We start from the raw sequence: 27,760 nt of genomic DNA, 5'->3' as shown, positions 1-27,760 counted from the left end.
AGGAAGACCCCAAGAGCCAAATCAACTGCCTTGTGATTTTTGCTGGTTTTGGAGAATATTTCCAAACAGTTTAGCATTTCATTCTAAATGATGAGCATCTGATTATTCTGTAGTTATGTTGAAGATGTTTGAAAATATTTCTAAATCATACGTCTCAAACGACTTAGCTAAACGGATCTACTCAACTGAGTCAGAATTGGAAAAGAGCATCTTGCAATTTAGCATGTTTTTTTTTTTTCAGACAAATCTACCAAAAGTAAGCAAGTGCTTGTTGGGAAAATATTTAACTAATTTGTTAGCATTTGAATGTTTTCTTTGTAAGGCCCCTGAACTGCAGTGCTTTCTTTCTAATTATGAAAAGTCTCACGTTTAGAAAACATTATAATGTTATAATGGTCAACTAATTCAATGTCAAGTAGATGTTGATTTAAAGCAATCACAATACTTGAAAAAGAGAAGCATAAGATTTTGGCTTTGGAAAGCTTATTCGGTAAACATGTTTTTATTTGTTCATTTGTAAGGATAAGGCAAATAATAAAATCTAATTTATTATTTTATTAGAAGTCAATATCAAAGTGGGACAGGACTGTGGATTTAAGAAATCTCTAAATCTCTTTAATAAAGGCCTGGGGAAATATTAGCAGGAACAAATGTAAAAGGCTTGACAGTTACATTTCTAAAAGAAAAAAAACACAATAATCTCATTAAAAGAATTACTGACAAGCAGCTCACAGATATTACGGTTGAAGTAACAAAGGCCACACAAGATCAGAGAGCAGGTTACCTTTTTCTTCTTTTAGAATTTTAGAGTCGGTTTAACTTATTGAGCATATTAAAATCACCAGTTTGTTTTTACTCACCAATCCTGTGTCTCACTAAGCAATTCAGAATCAAAAATATTTTTATGTAATTGTAATGGCCATTACAATTCAAGTGCAAAGAACAAGTACAAAGAAAAAGCGCAAAGAAATGCTAACTGCGGGAAGAGATTTACAGGGGGAAAAATACTAAATTCTGCAACACAACAACTACAAGGAAGACTTTCTTGAAAATAAACATTAATTAAATTCTGGAATTTGTCTATGCGAATTCTTCTCTGGAAGGCTAAAAAGGGTAGAATGTTTCAAGGATCAGGATTTTGCTTTTGGTTCTTTTTTTTAACACTACCTTCCATTTATGTTTAATAAAAAAATGAATATTTACTTAAATGATACTATTAAAACAGTGGCATAAATAAGAAAGACATTTGTTTTAAGGAATAAGATAGAATCCCATAATTGTCTATACTATTAATTTCCCCCATACTCTGCTTACATGCTAATAGAGTGGGTGATTTGATTCTGGATGGGTCTATCTAGTGCTTAGTGAGGTATTTTGTACAATGTGCAGTATCCTAAATATTACAGTATCCTAAATATTATATATTTGGATCAAAATAAAGAAAGACACTCTGTACACTCAATTTCTTAATCTTTCAACCTGAGCCTCCTGTTTCAGCGTTCCAAAAGCAGCACACTTCTCTAAGATGTAGTAAATATTCAATTATGCTCATTTTGTACTTGAGAAAATGAAAGCACTTAAAGACTGATTGGGAAATGTTTTCAAATGTTTTAATGCAGCTATGCAACCTTAAACCCTGGACAGAGACTCACTGAAACCCAAACCCCACTGCATGGGAATTCACACAACTACTGAGTAGCCCTCTGCCTGAATCAAGACAAAGATGCTTAAGTTTTTGGTGGAGGAGAGTATACAGAAAATTAGGGATTCAGGTATCTTAAGCCTTAATTTTATATCACAGTGTAGCATACAGATAAGGGCACTGGTCCATATGAGCAAGTTCAGGGGTTCCTAACGTAGCAGTCAATCCCTGTAATGTGGTCGAGATTCTTTAGGTTGACAAAGCAAATTTTCAGTTCAAAATCTGTATGACTTATAAGAAAACCATTTCATTTCTTTGTTTTCATTTATAATCAAAAAACTCAAAAATGATTAAATTAAACCAAAAATTGAAGTTTTCTAGTTATTTAACTGTTGCACTATAAGTTTCTATAAATATGAGTTTGCAGTGAAATAGCCATTTTCTAATAACTCAAGAAAAAGTATAAAATTTCTGTAGAAGTATATGGACAGATACACATATATACATGGATAGAAAAAGACAGAAATTCTACATGTGTGAACAGCTTACACATTATATTTCTGGGAGGGAGTCTTAGAAATCTTTTTTATGTGGGTTTCATTCATAATTTAAAAATATTCCTAGAGGGGCTGGGAGTTTGGCCTAGTGGTAGAGTGCTTGCCTAGAATGCACAAAGACCCGGGTTTGATTCCTTGGTACCACATACATAGAAAAAAGCCAGAAGTGGTGCTGTGGCTCAATTGGTAGAGCTCTAGTCTCAAGAAAAACCCAAGGACAGTGCTCAGGCCTTGCGTCTAAGCCTAGGACTGGCAAAAAAAAAAAAAGAAAGAAAGAAAAAAAATTCCTAGAAGGCCACAGTCTCTTACAAGAGAGCAAAAGGAATTTACACGGGTAGTTAAGATACATTTAACTGTTATAAGTGTGCCCAGGGATTTGAGTCAGAACTTGAAAAAAAAAATCCATTGCACATGTAGTAGGAAGTAATCTCAGTCACAATTTTCACTGTCTTAAGAGAGTCCAAACTCACTGAAAACAAGTGCGGCTATGCTCACCTTTGTCAGCCTGCAAGTGACAATGCCCGTCTCCCTGGAACACAGGAGCAGGGAAGCCACAGGAGACAGGGAAGAGTTTATTTTGCCCACTGCCTAGAAAAGCTGCTGCGTTATGGAGTACCAACTATGAGCTTTATGCATGTTACCTTATTTGGTTTTAAAAATAGACTTTAGGGGCCGGGAGTTTGGCCTAGTGGTAGAGTGCTTGCCTAGCATGCACAAAGACCTGGGTTTAATTTCTTGGTACCACATACATAGAAAAAAGCTGGAAATGGTGCTATGGCTGAAGTGGTAGAGCTCTAACCTTGAGAAAGCCAAGGACAGTGCTCAGGCATTGGGTTCAAGCCCTCAAACTGGCAAAAAAAAAAAAAAAGAAAAAAAGAAAAAAAAATAAGGTTTAGAAAACCTAATCTCAACAGAAAAATCTTTTTACTCAAGGCTAGTGGTCTGCCACTTGAGCCACAGCACCACTAAAGTCTATTTTTTTTTTGCCAGTCCTGGGTTTGAACTCAGGGCCTGAGCACTGTCCTTGGATTTTCTGAAGGCTAGAGCTCTACCACTTGAGACTTTAGTTTTAGATTCACCCAAAACTTTAATAGTATGGAAAGTTCTCATACACCCTGACCCCCATTTTCCCTACTGCTCCTATCCTATATTCCTTTGCCCTGTTTGTTATGAACATTAAACCAAAATTAATACTACATTGAGATTACTCTTCATTTTGGGGTTTCAAACAGTGTCCATTTCTATCCAAGAAGCACTTCAAGGGACCCCATCTATGTGTCACTTTTCCTTTAGCCTCTCTTGGCTCCGAGCATTTCTTATTTCTGAATGATTGTTGGATTGCACTGGTCAGGTAGTTTGTAGAAGGGTCTCCACTGGAACTTTTCCAGTGTTTTACTGATATTCTGGTGTACTTCAATATTTGATTTTCTTTACAATCCTACTGGGTTGATGTTTTGCAAAGTTGACCTAAATGATCTGCTATGACACAACCAGTCAGAGAGGCTGGGGGTCCCAGCCTGTAGCCAGGACAGCCGAACTGCACTGTAGCATAGCTAAGACACTAATAGGACTAGTTGCCAAAAGAAAAAAAAATGAATAAAAATAAAACCACGAAGCAACTCAAAACCAATTTGGATGTTTAAATAAGAGGAAATAGCCACGCTTACAATCCTCTAACTGTTAAACAAGAAAAGGAAACCAAAGCATCCCTGCAGCAATTTTTTGTGTTTTATTTGTGATGGTCAAGTTAAAGCTGCGAAATTAAGCCATTCTCCCTCTTCTGCAAGAAACTCCAGGGTAAACAAACAATGCTCTGCTTTCAGAGATCAGGCTACACGGTTGGGCTTCGGAGGGGCCTGAGTCGCTAGGTGGCCACAGGAACCCACTCCAGGATGCTAAAAGCAAGCTGACCTGGTGCAGGATGGAGAGGAAGTTTGTTTCATCTTGTCTTCTGCCCCTCATCTCTCCTACCCAGTGATCAGGCAGTGAATGAGGAGAAAGAGAGGGAACAAAAGGTGTCCTTCAGCACACCTATTTTGGGCACTGCTTTTGTGGAGCTACAGAGTTGGGGAGACCATTGGTAGTTCTATAAGGACACAGAACTGATTAAAGGACATGGCCCGGAGGCTTGCAAGTTTCACACAAATGTACAATTTGTCTTTCTACTTCTGACATCAGTATTTGGGATTGAGTACAATCCCAGCAATAAAAGATCCAAATAAAAGTTTTGCCAAAAACTCTTTTTCCCAGGGATATTTAACTAATTGAAGACAGACCTGTTTCTATGTACCCAAAATGACTAACAGGAAAAATGACTGCTGTCCAAAAGGGGAGAGTCTGCAGGGTATAGAACAGTAACCAAAGTACAATGTAACAGAGGAACAAGCCAAGCTGCTACAACATGCTCAGGGTTGAGCTGGTGGTATCAACCTGCTGTAGAAATATGGAAAAAAACTACATGATCTCTTCAAGATTGGCTTAAACTTGGCTCTGTGCTTGTTAGGTAGGTACTCTACTACTTGGGACACCCCTTTACTCCATTTCGCTTTGTATTCTAGATACTGAAGTTCTTTCTCCTGAAGAATATGCAATTTGATGGTTCATGCTAACTCTGTGTTCCCTTTCTAAAATTTGCACATAATCTTTATCTAACCTATTACTATTCATTTGGAAAGCTGTGAGCTTGGCATAAACAAAATCAAATAAAAATGATACAAAATCTCTATTTTCCACTTAACAAAAACTATTCATATATCACTCATATATCCTGGAAGGCCCAGCAGAGTGAGGTAATCATGGAGTTTTCCTTCTACTGTGGTGACTCACCCTCATGCTCCTTATGGGCACTGGGAAGTCAGTAAAGATTTTATGAACTTCCTCTGCAATCGACTGTTCTCCTTTTCTTACAATTGCATTTTTTTATTGTAGGGGTGATGTCTAGAGGGGTTACATTCACCAGGTAGAAGATGCATTACTTCTCACACACGGATACCCCTTTCTCACGTTTTTGTCCCTGAATGTGTTCTTCTTTTCTTTTTAAATATTTTTTATTGTATTTAATAGAAGGGTTACATGATATTTGCCAGATAGAAGGTGCATTAATTCACATACATTGATACCCTTCCACATGTCTTGGTCCCCATTACCCTCCCCCCAACCCCTCCTCTTGGTTTTCCCCCCTTCCCTGTCCAATTTCAAGTAACCAAATACAAATGTATCCAATATATCAGATAACAAAGTGAGATATTGTGACAATATGAGATAACAAAAGAACAGCAAAAGAGATGAGAGATAACATAGAATGTGTTCTTCTTTAAACATATTCTTTTGTTTCTCTGCAGGGTGTCTTTACAACAATATCTGGATTTTTGCATATCCCAACTTTGTCTGATGAAAGTAAGTGCCATATAAGCAATGAAGAGGGAAATGCACCCTCCCCCCCAGAGCCTTCCCCCACCTATTTTTGGCCATATTAGCAATACAATGCATCTCCATCTAGGGGAAGAAGCAGAGGCAGGGCAGCAGCATGTGCTCAGCTGCCCAATTAGGTCACGGGAGAGACTAGTGAATGAAGAAACAGGGGTGCCCAGTGACTTGGACATGAAATAATCCCCCTGGAGCAAGGGATGCCAGGGTGACTGATTAAGAAGGCAACAAGGTATGGAGAATAAGCACAGTTTAGACATGAGAACCACTGTACTCATCTAACATATAACAACCCGGGCTTCTTTAGATCTCTACACAGCTTATTCCCCATACCTTGAGAAAGGCATTCTATGTTCAAAACTGTGGCTCAGAAATACACTGTGCTGTAATTATACCCTTGCTGCGTCATTCAGTGATCAGGAAGCAAGTAAGTTAGATATAGCTTCTTTAATTACTATGCCTTAACTATACCCTAGAATAAACTAATCTAGGGTTATTCATGAGGCCGCTCAGGATGTTCATAAAATACACTGGAGTCCTTAAAAATATGAGCGATTCTAGGAACATGAAGACAAGGATGACTACTGATTTTGGTGCAAGAGAACGGACTCACTTTGGCATACTGGGGTGAATGGTGCACCAGACCCACACGTGCTGACAGGTGAAACAGCTATCCAGTGGGCTAATGGAGAAGAACCCTCAGAGGCCGTCTGGGCACCAGAGGTGGAGTAAGTGTTCTCTGATGAGAGGTCAGTTTGTAGGATAGGCCAGAGGACACTGCATTGCATGTGGTGAGGAGTTTGGGATCTCTGGAGCTAAAGAAAGATAAGCTGGTAGGTAGGACTGAGCTCTCAAGAGCCCAGCACCTCAGGCTTTGCAGTGTCAGTCCTCACATTCATGATCCTCCATTGTTTCTAACAGCTTACTAGAAACACAGCACAAACCCAAATCTTATCTTTCCAATCATCCAGATATTCTCATTAGCAAAATAAAAAAAATCACTTTAGTTTTATTTTATGGGCAACACCGAATTCATAATTTCAGTATTATTTTCCTATATGGTATCTTTTTTGGTTTTGCCTATATTATTTCTCATAATCTCCAGACTTACTCCTTGATTGCAATCTCTCCCTAAGATAAAAAAATAAGGAGCTAAATAATGAAAAATTACAAAACTATGTTATCACTCATCTTCAGGATCTCCTCATATCCCAAACTTTCCAAAAGACAAATTAAAGTTTTCCATCAACTGATTCAAATTTAATTTACTTGTGCATCCCTCTAATACCACACTCCTGCTTTGATGGGAAATATACCCTACCATATTTGGTTGGCATGGTCCCTTCACCAGAATGATTCTCTTCTCTAGTAATATCTCCATGCCTAATTTTCAAGAACCAGGACAATTCTACTTCTTATTAGATATGGAACCATCAGCCTCTCAATCGTTTTTTCTTATAAATGTTTTCTAATGCTGGAGTTTGAACTTGTGGCCCATGCATAGTATGCTTCTTAATTCTTAAGAAGTTTCAGTCCAAAGTTTCACTATCCATTGTCAGTTGTGAGACTTCAGCAAGACAAAAGAAGCCATGAAAACATGGAAGTACCTTTACTACATGGAGTAAGTACATAAATGAAAGAGAAAAGGAAAATGATTTTTATAGAATCAACAAGTTTAAGCCAGGTGCCCATGGCTCACTCCTGTAATCATAGCTACTCAGGAGGCTGAAATCTGAGGACTATGGTTTGAAGCCAGCCTGGGCAGAAAGAGTCCGCATGAGACTCTTTATCTCCAATAAACTACTCAAAGAAAAGCCAGAAGTGGTACTGTGGATCAACTGGTAGAGTGCTAATGTTGAGCACAAAGAGGCCCAGGGTCAACTCCCATGCTCTGAGTTCAAGCCCTAGGACTGGCAATAATTAATTAGTTAATTAATTAATTAATTTAAAAATCTGCAAGTATGCACTACTGTGAGCCATAATGTGAAACTTTCAAAAGCACCGTGTGAAATAAAGTGAATTAAAAGTTTAAGATCTTTTATAAAGAAAGCCATGTGCCCCAGATATAATTATGGCCAAGTCTCCTAATCAAATTTTATAAGTACATCTATGGAATTTGGTGTTACATTAATAATCTCCACACAACAACATTGGGGTGAGTCAACAAGAGGATATATGGAAAAGTTGTTTGCCAAGTATATTATAATTATACAAATATTAGTTAGCACTTATTTCTTAAATCACCATGGCCATTCATGCTCAGATTTATGCAAATACAAGGCAATGGAAGATGAGAAAAGCTTTTAGTCACACATACTCTCCCAAAGAATACACAGATGAAGCTCCTGAGAACAGCACTGCTTTTATCAAAGTAACCCTGGGATGTATATGAATTAGCAGAGTATGACCAGATGAATACAACATACCTTCTCTACCTGGCCATTGTTACTTACATGAGACAGCAGGTAAAAGATTTAGTCTCTAACATCTGAATCATTAGGGGAAATTCTTCTGCTCTTACTCATCCTTATCCTCCTGAAATTTTATAACTGCAAGTTCCCATGTTGCTACAGTTGCAGCCCTCATCTTCACAGTGTCTGCTCTTGTATCTAGCCCTGCAATGTACCAGGATTTCCTTTTACATTATAACTTACTGGAAACATTCAATTTTCACATCTGTCTAGTGGTTTTTGACTGATTCTTTCCTCTAAGTTGATATACTGACAATTCCATGCATGTAAAACAGAATAGTACAGAATGCAAATCAACACAGAACACAAACATCTTACACACAGAGCTCCTCTATTACATGAGTATTTTTAGAAGCAATCATTACCACTCAATACTTTACACATGAGCATTTATTATTTAAATAATCGTCATTTACTAATTTTATATATTAAATGGACAATTGCTTTTAAGTTTTTCCCCATTCAATAATTAATGATAAGCCTGGCATTAGAGTCTTGAGTATTATTTTTTTTAAATAAGAAACATGTAAGAGCCAAAATCCTATAAAACAGTCTTTGCATAAAACTGGTGTGATATGGGGTATTTGTTTTGTTTTTGTTTTTGCCAGTCTTAGGGCATAATCTCAGAGCTTGGGCACTGCCCGTGGGCTTTCTCAAGGCTGGTGCTCTACCACTTGAGCCACAACACCACTTCTGGCTTTTTCTGTTTTTCTGGTAGAGGAATCGAACCCAGGGCTTCAAGCATATGAAGGGCAAGAACTCTACCACCAACTCCCAGCCTAAAACTGTTGTGATTATAACGAATAGGTTTTAAGAGCCTGTTAATGTTTGTTGTGAAAGTTGTGATAAATGTTCAAAGTTGGGAACAATTCTGCTTCTCGTGTCCCCACAGGGCAAATGCCCAGGCTTTTACAAGCTGATAAACTTTTGGACATTTTAGTAAACAATGGAAAGCATTCATTCTTCAATTCTTTAAATGATTAGAGCTGTGGTTTAATAATGTAGTTTTTGAAAATATTGAACCAAGGCTCCACCTGACATCATCTGTGATAGAAAAATGAATCTTGAGTCTCTAAGACAAAAAATCAAGAGCAAAAAAGTACAAGAAGAAAGTAATACCAGGAAACTACAACATGCCAGATATGTACAAGGATTCCCTCTTACACCACCAGTTGTTTTCTGAATATCCCTAAGTTTGTATACATTGAGACTCAGATTTTAGACTTGCAAAGCAAAGAGGTGACACCATGAAAACTCTCTACAAGGTCAAGACGAACTCTAGCCTCAGAAGCAGGTCAGTGAAGTCTCAACTGCATTTTAAGTGTTTACCTACATTAATGACATTTCAGATTCTCAGAACCAAATCTCTCTAGGAAGACCGCAGTATACAGACAGATACTGCACATTAAGTGACAACAGAAACTCGGCTCCCTGAGCTTCCAAAAGCACTGGTGTCATCTCATTCCTGAGAAAAATCGGACTGATCACCAAATCAAGGCCAAAAAGCAGTGTTCATCAAGAAAATGCTGGATGAATTCTGTGACACAGTGAGTGTGGAGTGGCCAGCATCACAAACAGGAAACGGGTAAAGAGATGGGATGGAGCATGGAGGAAGACACGTCAAGGTGGATAGGAAAAGCCCAAGAGGACTGTTATTACTGGTACTGGAAATCTGCAGAAGCCGCTGCAGCCCAGAGGCTTCTACCCTTCATTTCTTCTCGTCATGGGCAGACTGCGCGATGGGGTTTGTCCTTCACACTTGAAACTGGAACTAGTCGTGGGTTTGAATGGCACCATGGTGTCTTATCAGAAGAGGACCCCAGTCATACAGTGGTCTGGGAGAACTGCCAGGAAGACCCTGTATGGGAAGGCAGAGTCCCATCTCTAATGTGCCTTAGAGGCAATAGTTCCTTGGAATTTACAAAGAGTTTCCTCTCTATTTGGTGCTCCTAAGAGCCCTGTGTAGAATTCTAGAAGAAAACACCTATGATATAAAATGATTGTTTTAGTGCTTTTGAAATTACAAGTTGAGATCTAAACTTCTAATTGAGAAATTAATTGCAAGTTGAGCTCAACTTTCAGTATATTTCTCAGTACTTCAAAATTCAGAGTATAGAATTATGTATAGAATAAAGATACTCGCATCTGCTCCATCTGTTTTCAAAGCCACTGAAAAAGAGAGATAAAACACAATCAGGAGAATATTCAGGACACTGCAAATCTTATTTCTTCACTGTTGTTAGGATGCAGCTGTCCCACAAAAGCTCCTCTAAAGGACGGTATAATACACATCTTGTCTGTGGTGAGAGGGAACATCATTTAGTGGCTAGAGCAGAGACTGTAGATCAGATTGCATCCGTTTTATTTCTACTCCACTCAACCCTGGCTGAGTGACACTGGAAACCTCTCTGTGTTGTTTCCTCACTTAAAAAATCAGAGATCATAAAGTTGATACAAAGATCAAACATGTTATTTACATAGACATTTACATAGTCTGGTACTATGTAAAATAGTGCCATTTAAGTGTTTTCCCATTTGTCATTGCTCTCACCATGATCCACGTTGTAGATGATCAATGCATTTTCTTGAATATATGAATTGATTAGAATAAAATCTGTAGAAGAATCAACAGTCCAAAATGTACGAAAGGGACAGGAATTGTTGAACTAGATGGCCTTACCATCTAAATAAAATAATCAATGCATAAAGTAATGACTAAGTAATTCAGAAAACCTGAAGGTAAGTTTTAGAAAGCTGTGCCCCAGGCACGACACTGTAAGATTCTTCTCTTGGCTATATCAGCTGTCGAGGGCTCCTGCGTGACCTCTGTGTGTCATTACTATGGAACCTGAGACACCTGTCCATCACTCTCACACATACCGAAAGAGACGTTGTTAGGCAAGGATGACATGTGGAGGGAGGGATCCAAATATTCTGAGTCAGGTCTTCGCCTGTCCATCACGACACCAGTACCACACATTCCCGCCCTATCTGCCTCTTTCTTCCTATTTCAAACTCTCTTCCTCAGCACAATGAGAAAAGAGAAGGGAAAGAGTCCAAGAAAGGGAAGAGGACTTGTTCAGAATCAGGCACCAAGTATGGCAGCTCAGCTCCTTCTGGAATTCTACTATCAAGAGAGTAATCTATGGCTCAGCAAGTGGACCTGGATTGCTCAGCTAGCAAGTCTGAGAAGAATCTACACAACATCACTTCAAAACCAGGCTCTTCCTCCTTTGCAGGGAACGCTTCCCATAGCCCATACCTGTGACTAGATGCTGCCAGAGCCCTGCAGGAGCTGGTCCGTATTTAAGAGAAACCCCTGACCATTCAGTGGGACCTATCTTTTAGCAAAGCAGAAATGTCATGATCGGAGAACCCTGATACTTTGTTTTATTCTAGCATTTTAAAAAAAGGCCAGGAGTTTGGCCTAGTGGTAGAGTGCTTGCCTAGCATGCACAAAGGCCCGGGTTCCATTCCTCGGTACCACATACATGCAAAATAAAAAGCCAGAATGGTGCTGAGGCTCAAGTAGTAGAGCTCTAGCCTTGAGAAAGTCCAAGGACAGTGCTCAGGCCCTGAGCTCAAGCCCAGGACTGGCAAAAGAAAAAAGTGTGTGTGTGTGTGTGTGTGTGTGTGTGTGTGTGTGTGTGTGTGTATGTCAGTTGCAGGTGCTTCTTTTAATTTTTAATAATAGCATATTTATTTTAATGTTTTCAAAGCCTACTATTAGTTGTAACAGGAGAAAGATAAAAAATTTTCCCTTAAAATTTTATTTAAATTAAACACATACTGATTGCTTTAAAATTGCAATGGGGGTATGTTTTAAATTTATGGAAGGAACTCTATGCAATATAGTTACAATAATGAGAATACTAGAGAAACTAAATTATTATAAAATAACATATGTGCTTCTCCAAGATTTTAAATAGCCAGCTACAGAGGCAGGTCCAATAATGATTGCAATTTTAAAATAGCAATAAGCATAAATATTATTTTGAAATACAGGCAGCAAATGTGATGTGATAGGAAATACTTGTCCTTTCTCTTGGTTCCAAAGCCTTGGGTATAGCTGACATCTTTTTATTCTACTTTATTAACATTCATAATTGAAGGAAAACATACATCTCAGAAGTTAAGGAAATTTCCTTTAAGCAACCTATGAAGTAAGAACCTTTTGTCTGTTGTTCAAACATACTGGGTTTAAATCTCACTGCCATAATGACACAGTTATGTTCCCTTAACCAGTGACTCTAGGCTTACTAATCCAAGAAGAAGGGCAGTAAGTAGAAGTTAAGCAACACACAAGGAAGTAGTGCTGAGCTTGTGTACATAAAGCACTTGGAAGTGCTCCTAACACAATGTTTAAGTTTACTAAGTGCTATGAGCTTGCTCTTTGTATTCCTGTGGTCAGAACTGGTGACCACCAGGCAGAATTCTTCCTTTTTCCAACCAGTAGAAACCTAGTTATTTATTTCTGCATCTTTCCTCCAAGGCCTCCAAAGAAAAGATTGCCTTTTCCTGGAGTAGTCTCATTATCCAACTAGATGGGACTTGCTTATTTATGCAGGTGTTTTGTGACAAAGACAAGTAATACCACTAAAGCATGTGGGTGAAAAGGGGGAGAAATATGGATATTCCACAGGTTTACTGCTTTTAGAAGGTATAAGGATAAGGAAAATGCTAGAAGGGACACTATCTACACTACTGAGCATCCGAAGTCCTGAAATTACAAAGAAGAGAATTTGCAAAGGTCCTGGCTGAATGAGAAAATATCAGGATTTTCTCTTCTAAGTACTCTACTATGCTGTTGTACTAGGTAGAATAACTTTACAAAATAGTTTCCTATTATGGGTTAGAGAAATCCAGGCTCCCTCATGGTCTGCTCCACTTTAATGCTTTTAGAGTGAGTGAGTTTAATATGCAAAATGAAAAATGTGCAGGTAGATTTTACCTAATGGGAATTTGTCCACTTTGCTTCTTGGTAAAAGCCCTGCATCAGGAACGAGAATTGGGGAGACTTGAGAAATAAAAGAGCCTGAAAATAGGTACTGATGAGATGTGATACTTTAAGTAGAAGCTATGAACAATCATTCCCAGTTCCCTGGATGGGAAGTGAACAGTATACATTGTTCTCCTAATGGGGAGGGTATGCAAAACTCTGGGAAAGGATGATACATGTGAAGAGAAGTCCACGGAGAGGACATTATGATTTCAAGACAATGACAAAACAAACTTTAATGCAAATCCATAGAGACTATATTACAATGTCAAGGCAATGGCAAACTGTAAGTTTAGAGAAACGATTTTATAATGTCAAGACAATGGTAAAACAATGTCACTGAAAGATTATGGAGACCACATTGCCATACTAAATTACCATGTCAAAACATTATCATTACAAATCTTTAAAGATCATTACTTTCTTTAAGATAACAACAAAACAATGGGATTTGTAACAGCAAACAGTGGAGCAAAAGGATTCTCTATTAAGTCCCTGTTACTATGGAGAGATGATGGTGGTGGAAATGCAAAGGCAAGTCAAAGGTTGTTAAAGCAACAAACAGGGACAAATTAGAAGATGGTGTCATACATACAGTCTGCTGTTAACTTTTGCTCTGAAGAGAATACAAACTTTGAGGAAGTAGTGCAACATAAAAGTTAGAAAGCAAACGCAGCCTGGCATTGGTGGCTTAAGCCTGTAATTCTAGCTATTCTGGAGGCTGAGGTCTGTAGATCACAGTTCAAAGACAGCCTGGACAGGAAAGTCCATAATATGCCAGTTAACTACCAAAATGCTAGAAATGGTGTTGTGCTGTCTCTAAGAGGTAGAGCCTTAGGAATAAAATGTCAGGGACACTGCCCAGGTCCTGAGGTTCAAGCCCCAGGACTGACATAAAATAATTAAAAAGTAATAAAGCCAGTGTAGCCAAAGGCTGGTAGAAAGTCAGGGTGAAAGAGAATGAAGCTGATTTATAAAAATTATAATCATACTCTACATCCTTAAATAATTGTCTCATTTTGACTATTCAGATAATTCATCTTCATGGCCTAAAATAAAGCTTACAAATCCGTGCTTTCTGATTCTTCAACTGTAATGTTCATTTCTCACCTGGCACTGCTTAAACTTAGATCTAGCTCACAGCCTTTACTGTCAATCATTACACTAGGTGCCTGGGATGTGAGTAGAATGGGATTCTCCTCCATGGAGAGGAAGGAAAATATTGATACAGAGGCCTTTGGCAGATGGGATGTGGAGAGGAAGCCATCCACACACACACACACACACACACACACACACACACACACACACACACACACACACACATCTCCACTCTGATTTTGTAACTGGAGCACCTTACCTGTCCAGGCTATTTTCAGTGTTCGCTGTGCATAAAAACAGTGAAGATTGAAAAAAAAAAAAAAAGCTAGACTGGAATTAAGGTTGTACGTCTTGAGGAAGTGGCTGAGCATGTCTGGGTTTATTCATCCACTTAATGAAAACAGTGGCTCCGATCTCAGAGGCCCTTCCCTAATTGTAAATTTAGTTTTTAGAATTAAGATGTCCATGGCCTTTATGAATAATTAGCTGTCAAAATTGTTGTCAAGGCCAGCAATTTGGCCTAGTGGTAGAGTGCTTGCCTAGCATGCACGAAGACCTGGGTTCGATTCCTCGGTACACATATGTAGAAAAAAAGACAGAAACGGTGCTGTGGCTCAAGTGGTAGAGCTCTAGCCTTGAGAAAACCCAAGGACAGTCAGGGCCCAGGCCCTGAGTTCAAGGACCAGAACTGGCAAAACAAAAACAAAAACAAAAACAGTTGTCATAGCCCATTTTCCTACTCTCAAAAGGGGTGTCATTCTTCTTTATAGGGTTTCATCTGTACCCTCCTAGCCTTCCAACTCTGATACTTTGATATAGGTTATCGTCCTAGAAGATGTGGAAACCTGGTAATTTTGTGTTTTTCTCCATATTTTTACTTTGAGAACATCCAGAGGCCCATGACTCCCTAAGACCATGGGTTCCCATAGGCCAAGACTAGATTTTTATTAGCCCTATATTTACTAAAGTATTACTACCACTACTACCACCAACACTGCCTCCGCTGCTGCTGCTCCTGTTGTTATCTTGTATGGCTTTGTGTCCACTTTCTACATTAGACTTTTTAAAAGACCATCTATCACTCTAAACACAGGTGATTAAAAAAAAGTCTTCTCGATGAAAAGAACGTGAAACTGCTAATAGAATTCATCTACAGGGAAGGGCAGGCGAGAACCATGCTTTCTGATCTTTACCAGGTATGATCCAGTCCAGAACTCTCACAGTGCTCCAGCTCTCCAGTTTTACATGAGTCTGGGCACAGATTCCCTGTGAGGAAAGCAACAAGCCCATCATCTCATAATATCTCATTCTTTCTTTAACCATCCATTCCTTTGCTCTCAGAACAAGTCTGTAAAGATTACAAGTGTGTCTCAGGGGGAAAAAAATAAAAGGACAGTGGAGCCAAAACTTGAGTAGGTTCACAAAGAATCATAAGGGGGTGGACGACTTATTAGAATATAAATAGAAAGTACAGTATTAGCTCCAAACAAATGCCTTCAACGTCTTTGTATGCCCTGACAGCTGCAGATATTTGATGTAAATGAATTTTTCCCTAGAAACAATGGATTCTGTAGCTTGTGGTGGCAGTGCCTCTTTTCTAAATCTTTCTTTTTTTGTTGTTCTGAGGTGAAAGCAGAGCTAACTTAGGTATAAATTTGCATCAGAAAGACTTCACAGCAGTATCTATACTAGTCTCTGATCATTTTTATTTATTTTAGTACCCACTTGTTTGCAGTTTTCCTTTTTAAGCCCCTGTCCTCTTTTCCACAACGCATAGTCACAGTCACACAGATAAACAGACACTAAAACGATGATAGCATTTGCAATGCAATTTTCCTTGAACATTAGAGGGTGGAGTCTATGTTCCCAATATGCATTTTGTTTAAATGTCACCATCTTGAACGTGCCACTCAGCTCCATGAATGGTACCTGTCTCAGTCTCTTTTCTGTTGACTCTAACATCTGAGGTTGGGTAATTTCATGAGATAGAAGCATTTCTGGTCACAGTCCCAGAGGCTAGGAAGTCTTATAGCACGCACTGGCATGTGGTGAGGGCCTCCACAATGCACTCCCCATGGCAGAGGGTGCAAGAGTTCAACGGTGAGAATGAAAGCCACAGGAGAACAAAATCACACTCAAGCCACAAGTTCAGCTCCTTCCCTCACCTAGGTATCTACATTTGGATGTGAATGCTAATCCTCATGCTCCATTTGAACTCTATAGGTAGAGAATTCTGGGAAGCCAGAAGAAAAGGAAATGGGCAAACAAAATGACAGGATTTTTTTTTTCCTTTTTTGATGATTAACTGGTATCCCAGTGTGCACAGGTACCTCATCCACTCACCCTCTGCTCGACACCTTAGGTGACCCTGGCTAGGGGACACAGAGCTATGAGAAGTGTGCGAGTGCAGTTATTGCATGCACATGTCTAGCCCTCTGTTCACATCACTGCCAGCGACTGTCTTCGTAACTTCACCCCCACAATTACTAAATCCCTTTATTTTTATCTTGTTTCCTGTGTTCTGCTGGGGCCTAGAGCCCTATCTCAGGTACCTATCCCAGACTTATTATCCCTCTCTCTCAAATCAATTGTCATAACTCTGATGTGATGTTTCACTCGCTTTGGGCATGACTTGTCACATACCAGTTCTTGTTGCCTTATCACCCTAAAAATGAATTTCTGTATTTCTTCAAGGCAAGCACTATGTCTATTGTTTTCATTTCTTCATTTGTCCTATAATATGGTCAGTAACAAAGAGCATGTGACAAAAACATAACCAATCAGGAAAAAAAGCATCATTATAATTTGGCATGTACAAATGAGTGCTACGTGACATAGGAGAACATAACTTATGGACATTTACATTATAGGATGTAAATGTATTCACTTTAACACATCCTATGTCTTATTAACATATTTTAGTATGAGGCTTCTGAATTGTTCACTATTATATGAGTATGCACAAAGTCGTTTATAAAAACATAATATTTAAGAAAGTTAAATCAATGAACGGCATAGTAAACTCAAACGCTTAAGTTTTTGAACAGCCTCCAACCTCTTTAGATTTTCTCATCAATAAAATAAAATACTAATATTGCATGAATAAATTCTGTGGCTTTAAAATCAATAGCAATCAGGCAGCATAAGTGAGTGAGCTCATGGAGTTTATGAACTGGCTCTCTCCACCACATTCAGGTGTGAAGTGCATAATTATCTTCCCCCACTTTTCACCTTCTGTGTTCTATGTTTGTAGGCTTCTCAACCACCTTCCTGTTTCTTCTCATTAAGTACCGTTGTTTGCCAGTGTTGGAAATGTGTTGCAAAGAGGACAAGCTTGTCAGTGGGTGATACTAATTCCTGTCCATAGCCTGGGAAATGAGGAAGAAGAGAATGCACATAAGCCTAGTGCGGCTCTGTCTTCATCTGCATGGGCCCTTCCCCCGCAGCTGCTGCTGGGCCAGGCTTTCATCAGGTGTCCTTCCATTCACCAGGCTGATGATGCAACAGCGACAGCCAAGCATCAGAGTGGTGGCCAGAGATCACAGGTCAGCAGCGGGCTCTGCATCGGCCCGGCTGCACAGTACCGGTCATGCGAAGATACAGAGGAGGAAATGACTGAGTACGTCTTGATGTCATAGCAAGACACATGTTAGATGCCATTTCTGATGGGCAGCATAAATGTAAATATTTAGAGCAACTGACTTGAGCATTTGAAATGTGCCATGCTTAAATTTTAATGCATTGTAACCGAAGATTTAGTTCAAAGAAAAGAATGTGATGTAATTTTTATACTGAAAGCATATTAAAATGATGATACCTTGGATGTTAAATAAGATGTGTTACAAAATGAAAACTATACCTGTTTCTTTCTAGGGTCTCAACCTTTTCACCTTGGGCTGGTTTAGGATTATGGTCTTCCTACCTGTGCAACCTGCAGAGCTGGGATGACAGGCCTGGCTGCTCTACCCAGCTTATTAAGATGTGGTCTTGCTAACTACTGTCTTGTCTCCTTAACAATGGAAAAGACAAGGGTGGGGGGGGGTACGGGCGGGGATGGGGGGTGCAGTTAAGCAATGAAGTTAGAGTCATGAGACTGGGTTGTGCATCAGAGTAAGTCAGGGTTGATTGTTCCAACCCTGGGTAATTTACATAGCTTCTTTGAGGATTGGTTGCTGCATCTGAGAACTGAGGAAGTGGATTACATTATCTGTTGTCCTGTTCAGTTCCAAACCCTGAGTTTATAATACATATGAGAACTTTGTCATCGCTGACAAAGCGTACCTACTAGGCTTGGCTATGGCAATGATTTAATTTAGATATGTTTCCTCTCCTGTCACAACTGTCTGATAGGATATATGCTACATCAAGCAGCTTTTTCCGAAAGACTTATCTCATAAGCTATGGAGTTATGAAAGTACAAGTCACTTCGTGGTCTCATACCTGAGCCTGACCTAGTCATGATCTTTACTGCTTTCTTTCTCCTCATGTGCAAGGGGCGTAATGGAACGTACTGCCTATCTGAGTGTTGCACATAGGAATGGCTACATTCTGTGGAGGACAAATACCCTTCCTACTAGAATATGAAAAAAAAAGAAATGAATTTATCAGCTTGTCTCTGAGAATGCTTTTATAAAAAATAACCTCTATGTAAAACAGAGGAGTGATCACAGAAAATATTGTGATAGAAAATTCACTTAAAAAAAGTGTGTTTCCTACAACAATACTTTTCATAAACATCGTGTCCTTTGGCTATCAAAAGGGGTAAATCTTTTTCTTTTTACTGCACACGGTGGTGATCATCTGGCCATCTGGTTGCTGATGGTTTTTCTGTTTGTGAGCAATGCCTCATGTGGACTGTTCACATACTGCTGCTCCCTGACGACGTCTGTGACCAAGCTCCTACTTAAGCTTGCAAGGAGGAACAGACTTCCCAGGGAATGAAGATGAAGTAGAATGGTGAGTACAAACCACATCCACCCAACGAGGAGGAAGATGAGAGTTCACTGTGTGTACAATGCAGCTCCTTTTAGGTTCCTAGCTTTCACATGAGATATTTCAGAATAGAAGGATGTGGAAGTTTTGCCTTCAAACTGTTGCAACCAGGAAATCAATAAACATACTACAGTTTACAGTGAAAATTTTAAGCAACATCTTTTCTTACTAGTAATTTCCCTATTGGAGTGGACTGATCCCCACAAACCCCTTCATCCTCAGACCAAACTGTAAAATGCATCACAATGTCCATATCCCCCAAGCTAGCAAATTAAATCGCAAATATAAACATTTTAGAGTCGACTATACTTCACAATTTTCCACATGCATTTGTATGTATCGCTTGTCATAGTCTGTAAGCTTTATCAGAGCTAGAGCTCAAAATCTTGCAGCAGAGTTGATCTGTGAAGTCTAATTTAGGAAATCTGGACAAATTGAGCTAGAAGAAAGCTGTGATGATTAAAAAGATTAGTTTAAGAGATTAAGACCAAATAAATGTAAGACACACCGATAGAATCCCTTATAAATATACTAACAAAATTATCAAAATCTAGGTAAACATAAACATTTTTGAAATGTCCAAATAAACAATGGGCAATATTAATAGAAAGGAACAAAATCTAAGTCCTTGAGGTGAAGACTCAAAACAACTACCGAAGACCAATGTGATGAGCTAAACACAAAGCCTGATTCAGGAGCATAGCTTTCATGCTGACATTTAGAAAATGACAGAATCAATATTATTCTAGGAAGTATACAATGCTTAGATTGTATGCAAGTTATTGGTTTTACTTGGTTTTAGTTTCCTAATCGTGAACTACCAGAATTGTAAGGTTGAACAGGTTTGAGAAGCAACAGTGCAAGTGACAATTCTATGACTGAGAAAGGAGAAAAAAGTAAGAGGAGATATGGCTCACGTGGTAGAGACACAGGCTTGAGCAAAAAAGTTAACCAAGAGCTCAGGTTACAAAGTTCAAGCCCCGCACACAGAAACTCAAATCAATCGTGTGACAGACACTATAACATATATTCATTATTACCAAAATATTACCTAGTCTTCAAGTGATAAGATCATAGTTAGGAATCAGAATTCCTTGTTGCATGTTTCATTTGGGAGGGAGGAGGAGTGAACATTCTATGAATCCATTTATCCATAACAGTTCCAAGGTATTATTATGAGCTTGTGGCCTAACCCTATGCCTTGTTCATATATGATATACCATATAGATTCAACGAAGCCTACAGAGCAGAAGAAAGAGAGTAAAGGAACGGAGTGCAAGAGGGAACTTAAGCCAAAACAATATTCTTTACTTGAGATAATATAGTCTACTCGTAGATACCTGACCTCCAGGAAATCAGAGGAAAGATTCCTGTTTTTGGTAGAAGTTTGATCCAATGGCATCTAAAACACATGCTAACTCAACAAACCAGATAAACATATAAGTATTACTGAGAGGCTATATGAATTCAACATCCTTCTCTGCCATTGTCACTCTAGGTCCAAAGCTAAACAGCAACCGAGAAACATAGAAGAGTTCTATAGGTCATAGGTGACAAGTCATTGCTGACTTCTGTTTAAATCATAAACAATGCCTAAAGAGTTCAACAAACTCTGGTCATAGTACCTATGATACTCTGTGCATTGAGAAAAATACTGTGTGGAAAGAAAACAAGAGCTTCCCATCACGACCTTGAGTGACAGAGACAGATGGAAAACTGATGGACTTCAGGTAGCTGAAACTAGAAAACACTAAGCTATGAATCTCATATTATTTTTATAACACTGCTGGCTCCAAACATCCTGGCAGTGCCATGCCTCAGGATTTTTCTCTATAGGACAGACTTGGTGCAGATAAGCACCCTCGCACAAGCCCTATTCTTTCAATGCACTCAGATAATTCAATGAAATACTTTACCTTTTTCAGGAAAAATGAATGTGATCTTGGACGAAAATGGAAGAAGAGAAAGAAACAGAGTTTGGTAAATTATCACTCACATATTTCATTGCTTAAGTCCGTTGGCGAGTTAATGGCAGAACCTGGCTTAGATGCCTGCCTGGCTTAGTGGCAGAACACACTTAGATTCTGGCCTAATGAGACTGTCTAGTTTAATCTCAGTGTACTGGACTGGATTTGCTTTGCTAGGTTCTAAGTGGAAAAAGAAACACGAAAGCATATGTTGTGTTGTTTTTTTCATGTCCTCAAGTCATATATTGAGAGCTCACTATGATGGATATAAAAACAAAGTCACTAAATACTTTTGTATTTAGTGGTTCCAGTTTTTGATTTGCCTGAGTTTCTGATTCTCCAAGTATAAGTAAAAAATCTGCAATTCATCTTGCATAAATGTTATAAACCTTTTCCTTGATACCATATTAAAATGACACCAATGTCATCTTTATACTCCCAATAGCCAAGTTCACCAGTAAGTTTTCTACACCAAAGTGATAACATGATCAATTCTACCTCAGCTATCTGTCTGTTAATTCATTCTCGGTTATTAGTGTCTCCTCTATTAGGAGTTACTCCCTTCATAACTGATCAGCTGGCTTCCTCCAGGATCAGGATTACAAGGGTCCCACTCTAGCCTTGGAGGGAGCATATTCACTTCTGCAGGAGGTTCAATGTCTACCCTTCTGATTGCCACCTCCATAAGCAATGCTTGTGTTATACTGCTAAGAAGCCCTTGAATGCATGTAGTTACTTAACAAATACCACAGTTCTGATGAATTTCAGGCTTTATATGCAGATCAATGTTCAGAAAGTCTGAGGGTCACATATCTATTCATTTAGTAATCTGTGTGTGGGAGAGGTAATAAAAAATACCACCATCTAAGTCCCTGGGAAAGGTGCTAATCAAACTAGGACACACTTGCACCAAGAAAACAAGGAAGATCCTTGTGAAGACTAATAAGCCAATGCAAAAGCAAAGCTCTTCCCAAGTTCTCAGCATAATGGTAATAAAAATGGTGGTGATCACATAATTGAATTAATTTGCACAGGGATATAATCAGGAAAACTTGTCTAGATTTTCATATTTTCCCTGTTTATTTTCCACAGCAGATGAGAAGTTCAAGCAGATGGCACTGCCTGGGTGTCTGGATTTCATGCCTGACTACAGGAATTTTCATGTAATTCCAAAAGAAAATTTTCCAAACTTCATTCTGAAAGTAAACTGACATCACACTTAAGGAAGCCACTGGCATACATACTTACTATAATGTCAGTTCCATGAATTGATTGGTTTTACCAGCCTAACCTAGTGTTTGGTGGAGTACTAGATGTTAAATGGGTGAGAATACAGTGTACTTAGGCTAAATGTAATCACTGTTTCTAGGGAATTAGAGATAAGTGAATCTGGCATGGAGAGCAATCCAATACTACATGAGAATTCTTTAAAATATTGTTTTTCCTGAAAAAAGACATTATAAACACATTTAAAGAGGTCCCCATAAAAATTAAGTCTATGCAAATTTTTGTTATTGAAGGTATCATTAGGCAGCATTGAAGAATTAAATTTATTCTGATAATCATTATAATGATGAAAAAATTCCTTGCTTCAATAATTGATTTATGCTTCATTTCAATGTACAGAGTAATTTCAATATAATTTCTTATTAGATCTAATGGTGAATTTTAAGTAGCATGACTGTGAAATAAAGATGAAAATTCTCCATACAACTTATTGCATTTAAATGGATTTAATATTTAATATTAGAAAAATCATTTGATGTAAATAGCCATCATGAATCACTACAAATATACTAAAATGTAATTAAATGCTTTTTTCTTTTCAAATGCATCTACTTGTTTCGTAACAAATTATTTTTGCACTCTTTCTTCTTGTAAGCTGTGCTGTTATTTTTAAAATTATCTCTAACTAGTTGCACAAAAAGGTTATCATTCAAGAGATCAGGTTATGTACAATGTATCTTGATCGATGTCACCCTTTCATTATTTACTCTCCCCACTCTGGCAACTATTATCAGTCCTAAAATATCAGCAAATTAAAAAATCTCCTCCTAGACAAATCCAAAATAACTGAATTATTGTTTAATATCTGATTTTCCTGTGGTAGTTGTAAATTATGATGATACAGGCTTGTAAGATGGAGCAGAAAAGGCAAAATCTGAGGGGATGCAAGATCCTAAGATGTAAGCCTGTCAGTGTGTAAGACAGTACTCCGTGAACTAATTTTGAGTTTGGAATTTTCTGGCATGACAATATGTGTCACAAACTGGGGATGGAAGGCAGAGAGCAGGATCAGCACGCCAAGGATATGAGTTTGGACGTTAGAGCGGCTGCCAGAAATCTTGGTGTTCCTGAGACTATTGGGTGGAACCTCGGATGTCTCTACAGAGACTCCTCACTCACAGAGGTGCTCCTGTCAGAAGAGTGAGCAATGTGTCCTGCCAGTTAATGAGCGATGGCACTGGAGGAGGTCACTCACAATAAACATGTACAAGGAACACCAACTCTCCACCCACCACCCAGTCATTTAACTACAATCTTGGGATAATCACATGAACAACTAAACCTATGTTGAATACAGAAATATGCTGTCAAAATGGAAGCATTGTGCTGAACAGCAGTACCTGACCTGCCCAAGAGTCTGCTCTATGAGTATGCAGTGAGGAATCTTACAAAAGGAGTGGAGAGCCCTGATACAGCTTCTGCCATTTACTCCCTACTAGCAATGAGCATCTCTCTCAAGATGTTCAGCTTCCAGGCTGGGAATGTGGCCTGTGGTAGACTGCCTGCATGCATGAAACCCTGGGTTCCATTCCCCAACACCACATAAACAGAAAAAAGCCAGAAGTAGATCCGTGGCTCAAGTGGTAGAGTGCTAGCCTTGAACACAAAGCAGCTCAGGGACAGTACCCCGGCCCTGAATTTAAACCTCAGGACAAAAATTAATAATAATAATAATAATAATAATAATAATACCTCAGCTTCCTTATTGTTACACTAAATCATAGCCACTTTTTCCCTCCAGGAAGTTCCTGGAGTTCTTGGACTCAACATGTGAGGTAATGCTTGTGAGCAGTTAGACTACACGATTTTGATCTTCTAACGTAGGAAAAGATGTGTTCATTATAGGAGGATGATATGCACAAACCAGCAGTGTCGTGGGCAAACAGAGGCACATACTTACTCTAGCTATCACACAAGGAAACACTGCTCAACTAAGAGATGTGACAGTGGAAAAGTGAAGGTATTTAAGACCTTGCTTCCAAAACTCCTTTTGGTAAGGTTCAGAGAGACTAGGAGAACCACAGCATCCTAGGAAGTTGCCGACCTTCAAGGAGACAGAAAGGAAAAGCACACAGGCTGTGATTGTCTCTTTTAATTGTTGTTTGTGGGTACTGTGGCTACAACTCAGGCCTTCATGCTCTCTCTTGGCTCTTTCACTCAAGGCTGGCATTCTACCACTTGAGCCTTGCCTCTACTTCCACAGACTGTAATATTTTAAAATTAGCACATGTTATTTGTAAAGGATCTCACTGTGATATTGTTGTAATATATGTATGTAATATCCTTCGATCAAGGCCTTCCCTTTTGTATTCTTCCTGTAATAAACTATGGATGACCAAACTGTATCTCTATATTTCAGCTAGGACCATGCTGAGATAGCTGTGTCAGTCTTCATTGCCTTCTTCTCGGCACCAGCCTTTAGAATGTCAAGTATTTTTACTTCAGAAAGGTAATCTCCTCAATGAAATCTCCCAATGACTTAGAAGGTCAGTTCCTTGAAAAAGATCAATCAGTCTCCTCTTAACATTATAGATTTGCATAATAGCCTACATTCAATACTGTCAAGTGGTTTGCAACAGGAGACAACATTAACATAAAGTATTTCTGGAAAAGAGTTTCTTGAAATTTTTCCGAATTTGAAAAAACTTTGTTTCAAAACCTTATAGTAGTTTTTTTTATTAATCAGTTCTGGTTTTGATGCAATAATAAGTTCTTTACACTTTCAAATAATGTACGGTAGCCACAAATGACGGATAAGGATATATTTGTGTTTTCCCAGCTTAATAAGGCTAACATAGAAGAAAGGTTGAATGCTATTCTTTAAGGATATTATCATAATTATCATTATTAACTTTGGTCAGGAAAACCAGTCTACTGAGTTGAATAATTTTGATGTTTACTTAGAGGAAATCATTTTTCATTACTTAATTATATTCAGTCTATTAAGTCAGAAGAAGAGAGACTAAGGAAGATAAAATGGTACTGTTTTGCAATTGTCAAAAGTATGGCATATGGGGCCGAGAGTTTGGCCTTGTGGTAGAGTGCTTGCCTAGCATGCATGAAGACCCAGGTTCGATTCCTCGGTACCACATACATAGAAAAAAAGCCAGAAGTGGTGCTGAGGCTCAAGTGGTAGAACTCTAGCCTTGAGAATATCCAAGGACAGTGTTCAGGCCCTGAGCTCAAGCCCAGGACTGGCAAAAAAATATGGCATATATTTAGCGATACTTACTTTGTAGATTATATGTACTTTCTGTTCCTAAATTTGAAACCATGAAGATTTAGTACCTGTGGTCTCAATGTATATAAAATAAATTATATTGAACTTAGTTGCTTTTTATAGTTAAGCCTTTTAATTTTATTGATCTATTCTTTGCTAGCACAAGGAAAAAACTGCAGAAAGTCTATGTTACTTTTCTGAGTACATTAAAAGAAACTTTAGGAACCAGGCTCAGATCTGAGGATTGTAGTTTGAAACCAGCTAGGACAGTTAAAGTCTGTGAGACCCATTCTCCATTAAACTACCCCCCCCCAAAAAAAAAAACACCAGAAGAACAACAAAAGTTCTGGGACAGTGGCCAGGCAGGCCCAGAGTTCAAGCTCTAAGGGAAGGAAGAGAAGGGGAGGTGAGGGGGAAAAAGACAAACCTCCAATACGTTTCTTTTTAAGGCAAGCAAAAGGAATGGCTATGTTAGGAATAGTGAGTTAAAAGGAATCATTACTAAGTTTCATAAAGTACATTCTCAGTGCTTGAAATTACAAAAGAAGGGACCTTACGTTTGCTCAATAGGACACTAAAGATGTAAACAGAGTGAACCATTCTCCTTGGACGTCCCAATATTGTATTGTTTTTGGAACTTTTCCTCTGTGTTTATCGATACCCACAGTCATGTGTTGTGTTGGACTGAGCTAGCTGGAGAAAGACCCTTAGCTGGGGGCTGTGCTGTGTCACAAAGTCCAGAGGGATGAGGTCTGGAGGGATGAACTTGGGAAGTGAAGAAAGCACTGTGGCCAAGACCAAGGATCCTCCACCAAGTTACAACCGGGTCCAAAGGAACAAAGAACTTTTCTGAATTTTCCCAGACTGATTTTTTTTTAAGTTTTCTTTTTTTTTAATTGTAATTAGTAAAAGGGTTACATGACATTTGCCAGATAGAAGGTGCATTAATTCACATACACTGATACCCTTTCACATGTCTTGGTACCCATTACCCTCCCCCCCAAACCCCCACCCGTCTTGGTTTTCCCCCCTTCCCTATCAAATTTCAAATAACCAAATACAAATAAATTCAATATATCAGATAACAAAGTGAGATACTAGACCAATATGAGATAACCAAGGGACAGCAAAGGAGATGAGAGACAACATAGTACATTAAGGACAACAATCATTCGTTATATGGCTTTTGTTTCAATATCCTGGAGGTCTTTTCAATTAGCTTCATACTATATGGCCTTATGTATCAAGGTTTTGCTCTATTGCAGATCTCTGCTAGTAGAGCCCAAGGTTTCTACTGATTATGACAAATGAGGGAAACCATTGAGCCTAGGTTCCTTTGAGTCTGGCTTACTTCACTTAATATGATTTTTTTCTAAGTCTTTCCATTTCCTAACAAATGGGGCGATGTCATTCTTTTGACAGCAGCATAGAATTCAATTGTGTACAAATACCACAACTTGTTGATCCACTCATCAACTGAGGGACATCTGGGTTGGTTCCATATCTTTGCTATGGTGAATAGTGCTGCAATGAACATTGTTGTGCTAGTGGATTTAGTATGCCCTTGTTTCTGGATGGTTGGGTAAATGCCAAGTAGTGGAATTGCTGGGTCATAGGGGAGGTCTATGTTTAGCCTTTTGAGGCACTGCCACACTGCTTTCCATAGTGGTTGAACGAGTTTGCACTCCCACCAACAGTGTAGTAGTGATCCTTCCTGGCCACATCCCCTCCAGCATCTGTTATTATTCGTTTTCCTGATCCTGGCCATTCTAACTGGAGTGAGGTGGAATCTTAAGAGTTGTTTTGATTTGCATTTCTTTTATGACCAGAGATGTTGAGCATTTCTTCATGTGTCTATAGGCCATTTTTGTTTCTTTTTCAGAGAAGACTAAGTCTTTGGCCCATTTTTTAATGGGATGGTTGTTACTTTGGAGATTAGTTTTGGAGTGATTCAATTTTTTGAGTTGTTGATATATTTTAGATATGAGGCCTTTGTCCGTTGTTTGGTTGGTGAAGGTCTTCTCCCACTCTGTAGGCTTCCTAATTAATTTACTAGCTATGTCCTTTGCCATACAAAAGCTCTGCAGTTTAATGCAGT

General features: G+C 38.7%; 1 protein-coding gene across 4 annotated transcripts in view; it reads right to left on the bottom strand.

The window, feature by feature from the left end:
• Meis2 (Meis homeobox 2) overlaps positions 1-27,760 on the bottom strand; it is a 378,408-nt gene that overhangs the window by 318,994 nt on the left and 31,654 nt on the right. The window contains exon 3 of one of the 4 annotated variants that reach the window (XM_090318635.1): positions 8,079-8,240. The exons of the other annotated variants lie outside the window; for them this stretch is intronic. The gene's annotated coding sequence lies outside the window, so the exon portion shown is untranslated. The remainder of the gene's footprint in view (positions 1-8,078; positions 8,241-27,760) is intronic. 4 annotated transcript variants of the gene reach the window in all.

Source organism: Megascapheus bottae, chromosome 25 (genome assembly GCF_031878675.1).
Source record: "Megascapheus bottae isolate mThoBot1 chromosome 25, mThoBot2.hap1, whole genome shotgun sequence".
Lineage (NCBI taxonomy): Eukaryota > Metazoa > Chordata > Mammalia > Rodentia > Geomyidae > Megascapheus > Megascapheus bottae.
Note: the sequence above shows the minus strand (reverse complement) of the source record. Positions and strands in the feature narration are given on the sequence as shown.